This window comes from Pholcus phalangioides, unplaced genomic scaffold (assembly GCF_987345545.1).
Source record: "Pholcus phalangioides strain wild (caught in Gottingen) unplaced genomic scaffold, Ppha-v1.0 ptg000018l_1, whole genome shotgun sequence".
NCBI classification, from domain to species: Eukaryota; Metazoa; Arthropoda; class Arachnida; order Araneae; family Pholcidae; genus Pholcus; species Pholcus phalangioides.
In genome coordinates, this window is record NW_028301611.1 from 12,108,805 (window position 1) to 12,114,505 (window position 5,701).

Consider the following 5,701-nt stretch of genomic DNA (forward strand, 5'->3'; position numbering starts at 1 on the left):
TCATACGACTCCAGGTTGAGAAACACTGCTATAGCGTGAGTACTGCGTGTACTTTCGTACCTTATACTAAATCTGAAGACTATACACTGATATTCGAGTGCACGAAAACCGAAATGGCCACTCATTTTCATAAACAATGTCTTTTTCTCACGGAATATCATCTTTTAATTAATTCATCAATTAAAAATTTACATCCAACAGAAAGAATTTTAAAACAAAAACAAAAAAAACCATATTCTACCTCATGGAAAAAAAACAGTTCCCACAAAAAGGTCCGTATCTTTCAACTGGTAACCGTGTCCCGGATGAAGCCTTATAATCTTAAACAATGGACAGAAATTAGGGGAAATAATGAGTGTTGGGTGTTGTTTTGAGACGCCAATCTCCCAACGCACAAATATTTTCATTATTATTATTATTATTATTCGTATTATATTATATATATATTGCATTTATATACATGAATATTTTATATATAAATGAGCTTCCATTAAAAAAGTAATTATAAATACACCAAAAAAAAAGATGGCGTAACATCAAAGGCAAAGTCAGTCGGATTCCAAGAAAAGGTCGATTTTTCTTAAATTTTCCTCGATTTAGGAAAGGAAAGTAGAAAAGATGATTTGAAAAGATTATTTATTTATTTTATTTATTAAAAGAAGAAAAGAAATGAAGAATGAATATTATACGTGGAAGAAAGAAAATGAATGAATATTTTCATGAAGGATATTTCTCCCGATATTTCTGTCCAAAAAAAAAAAAAATTTGAAATACGGTCCACGCCGCTTAATGTGATCACTTCGAGATTCGGGGGTTTTGATAACGATAAACGAATGATAATTATATCCGAAAAGAGTTTCGTTTGCAAGATGATCGTGAACTGAGATGATGATGAATCGGTTATTATGCATAATTACCGAAAGTGATAAATTTATCACTTTTACCGGCGATTATACACAACGTACCATAATACCATAAATTTACCAACGACGCTTGGGTACTATGCATAATCGCCGGTAAAAGTGATAAATTTCGGGAACTTTATCAAACTTGCCAAATACTCGGTGATTAAGTATACTAACCGGTAATTGTATATTATAACCGCATTTATCACATTTACCGTAACAGATACATTGCGGTATTCAAATTCGGGGTAACCGTAGCCAAAACAGTTTCTGTAGCCTATTCATATAGGCAACATATTCCGAGAGGCCAAATTCAGCATCTAAAAGGTATATATAATTACAGAATTTATAGAAAACTGCTAATAAAAAAAATTTCTTCTTTAACGGAAGAAATAATTATTGAAAAATAATAATTTCACATAATTGATGAAAATCAATAATCAATGAAAACAATAGTTACAGAATTACTGAAAGAAATATAATTGCAGTACAACTGATAGAAATAATTTGAGATTTGTTGAATAATTTCAGAATTGTTAAAGAGCAATTTTCAGAAGATTTACGAGCGATTTTTTCGGAATTATTGAGAGTAATTCCAGAATTGTCAAGAGCAATTTTTTCAGAATCATTGAGAGACATTTTTTCAGAATTATTGAGAGTCATTTTTTCAGAATTATTGAGAGTAATTTCAGAATTGTCAAGAGCAATTTTTAGAATTGTCAAGAGCAATTTTCAGAATTGTTAAGAGCAATTTTTTCAGAATTATTGAGAGTAATTTCAGAATTGTCAACAGCAATTTTCAGAATTGTCAAGAGCAATTTTCAGAATTGTCAAGAGCAATTTTCAGAATTGTCAAGAGCAATTTTCAGAATAGTTAAGAGCAATTTTTTCAGAATTATTGAGAGTAATTTCAGAATTGTCAAGAACAATTTTCAGAATAGTTAAGAGCAATTTTTTCAGAATTATTGAGAGTAATTTTCTCAGAATTATTGAGAGTAATTTTCTCAGAATTATTGAGAGTAATTTTTTCAGAATTATTGAAAGTAATTTCAGAATTGTCAAGAGCAATTTCCAGAATTGTTAAGAGCAATTTTCAGAATAGTTAGAGCAATTTAATTCTGAGATTATTTTTCATTCAAAAATTCTTAATTTTTTTCATGAGTTATTACCTTTAGCAATTCTGAAATTGCTCTCAATAATTCTGAAAAAATTGCTACCAACTATTCTGAAAACTGCTCTTAACAATTCTGAAAATTGCTCTTGACAATTCTGAAATTACTCTCAATAATTCTGAATTATTGAGAGTAATTTCAGAATTGTCAAGAGCAATTTCCAGAATAGTTAAAAGCAATTTTTTCAGATTTATTGAGAGTGATTTCAGAATTATTGAGAGTGATTTCAAAATTGCTAAAAGTAATAACTCATGAAAAAAATTAAGAATTTTCGGATGAAAAATAATTTCAGAACTATCGGGAAAATTTCAAATTCAATAAAATGAATAATTAGCTAAAAATAGTTAATATAATAAATTAACGAATTAATTAAATAATGAAAGAAAGGTATTTGAAAATAAATAAAAATTAAAATTCAATGAGAGAAATAAATTCAGACAAAATAAACTGTACAATAATTTGGCAAATCCTGCTTAATAACCAAAAATACCGTGGTGGTAAGACTTGATGACTCGCGGGCTTGGTGGGAAGTTTAATTTGGCCTAAAATATCTCAAAATTTGAAGCCCCCCCGTTCAAATATAAACATCATAAATTTTTTATCCCATATTACGATATTGCTCCCTTTCCGTTCTTTGCGAAAACGAAAACAATACCCGAATGATAACATTACCCACGATTTCAACAAGCAGCGTCGACTGTATTCATAAGTATTTATAATCAAAATTTTTTTTATTTTATTTTGTTAAAATCAACATCTAAGTCATATATGACGTCACAAACGTTCCTAAAAAGCCAATCAAAATCGTTCAATTTTTAATTTTTATTTTAGAAATGGAAATGAGGTGCAATGATAATTATATAAGGTATATATATTTGCATAGTTATGTATATTTAACGCAAGAGGCCCATCCGTAGACGATACCAGTTGAAAAATATTGGCCCTTTTTTTTGTTTCTTTGAGAGAGAGATCAGGTCATTATATAATATATATTATGAATATATATATTTACAAATATTTAAGCATTTGGAAACCTATGATACATATTGTATACATTTGGAAAAGCAGAGAGAGAGAGAAGTAAAGAGAATATATATTATATTATATAAAATATATAAGGAAAAAATATATATATTTATTTTGTAATTGCTCTCGTGTCTGTTTCAATAGAGTTTTTTCGGAAAGAAATAAAGGGAATGTGTGCAGATATTTAAATATTTGCTTCTTCCTTGGAAACGAGATTCTAAATAGTTAGTGTTAATTATTATTAACGTGTTCGTCGTGGAATTAATTGTTATTTTTGGTATAAATTTTTTTTTTAAATTGTATGAAATTTTGATGTCTTATAGACGTACGTATTTAAATTCTAAATTATTCGGAATTCATTATATAGCCAGTTCTTTTCTTGAAGTGAAAATGGTTCTGTTCGGTATGAACTTGCTGTTCAATTCATAAAATTCATTTGTGGGAATGATTTTCGGAAAATTTAACTGGAGCTGGATTTTTTTCCGTGAAATTTAATTTTTGAAAAATATTCCGAAAATTTTCTGGAAGAAAATATTAAAAAAAAAATTTTATTAAAAAAAAAGTTTTGGAAAATTTTAATTAAAAAAAAAAGTTTTGGAAAATTTTAATTAAAAAAAAAAGTTTTGGAAAATTTTAATTAAAAAAAAAAGATTTCCTACAAAAGAAATGATTTTTTGAAGAATTTTTTTTAGATATATAATTTTTTAGAATTTAATTTAAATATAATTTCTTAAAATTTCTATAATTTAAACTATTTTGAAAATTTCGATTAACAAAAAGGTTTTGGAAATATTTTTTTAAAAAAGAAAATTTTAGATTTCCACGTACAAAAATGATTTTAGAATAATTTTCTATACTCGAAAAATTTTTAAAAATTTTTCTATTGAAAAAATGGTTTCAATGAATTTATTTAAAAAGTTATTTTCTTGAAATTTAATTCAAAAAATAGTTTCAAGATTTTTTTTTTACAAAAATATTTCTTAAAAATTTCTTTCGGCTCGAATATAATTATTGAAAGCTTTCCTATACCTTAATGATTTTGGTTAGTATTCCTTATTTTGGAGAAATGTCTTTACAACAATTTTACTTTCCAAAAAAGATTTTCTTGAAATTTAATTAAAATAATATTTTCATAAAATTTAATGAAAAATTAAAAAGATTTCGTTCAAATTTTCTTCACAAAAGTAATTCTTGAAAGCTTCTTTATAGAAAAAGATTTTGAAACAATTTAATTTTTTTCAACGAAAAGAAAGATTTTCTTGAAATTTAATAATTTAATTTCACAAAACGAGATTTGAAAAAAAGGATTTTTAAAAAATTTTACAGAAGGTAATTTTAAAAACTTTTTTCTATAACTAAAGATTTTCCAAAAAAATTTATTAGACAAGATTTTCGAAAAATTTTCTTCACAAAACTATTTTTTGAAAGAAAAAATTTTGAAAAATTTTGTTTTTTTTTTCAACGAAAAGAAAGATTTTCATTAAATTTTCTTTACAAAAATATTTTTTTAAAACTTACTTAAAAATCATTGAAGAAAGAAAATTTGTGGAATTTAATTGAAAAAAAATAAATTTTCAAAAAATGTTCTTTAAAAACATAATTTTTGAAAGCTTTTCTATAAAAAAAAATTCCGAAAAATAATCTTTCAACAAATGCATTGCAGATCATTTTCCACGGCAATTATTTCACATGTTGCGCCAATGAACAGCTTTAAAGGGTATTATAATTTTTTAAAATAATTAAAAATTATGGAAAGAATTTTATGTAGATGCAAGAGAACTGGCTTTCTCTCCAGAATTCCAATAATAACCAATTCAAAAAAATTATTTCCTAATTTTCCACGACCAACACTAAACTAAAACAGAACTGACCTCATAACATTCAGGGACGAGTAGACAATAACAAAGTACTGAATGCCATGTGTTGTGCATGTATTATATATACCGAACGTGTTGTATTATCATTATTATTACTATTAAAATGTAAATATCATTATCCGTGGTGCTTGGAGGACAAAAAAAAAAAATTTAAACACACACGTTCATAATCATAATATATACAAAAAAAAAATTTTTTCTAATGAAATTCATTTCAGGGGGTTATTATAGGAGATAACATTTTGTCCTTGTACCTTGTACATGATGTATTATAAGAGTGTTATTAGACTGGCATGAAAGGAGTTATTATGCCGGGTCAAGGTACAACGTGAATTGTTATTTCGAGTTTTCTTATATGTGTACATTGTTATCCTTTGATTATTATAATTATTATTATTTCAAAATTTTTTTTTTTGTTTTTATGTATATTCATTTCTTGGTGTTCTAGTTCCTATAGCTTGATATCAAAATTATTGTTTTTGATTTAGTTTTTTGAGTTTTTTTCCTCATTATTATGCAATTTCAAAAATACAATGATGGTCAAAATTTTTTTTTCTTGATTTTTTTTTTTTTACGATTATTTATTGATTTTTGATTATTCTATATATCAAGTATAAGTCACCACTCGTGAATGTATATTATTATTATTGAAAACCCCCTATTTTATGTACTCGTATCAAGCAGGTAAATTTTTTTGAAAATTTCGAACATAAAAACTCAA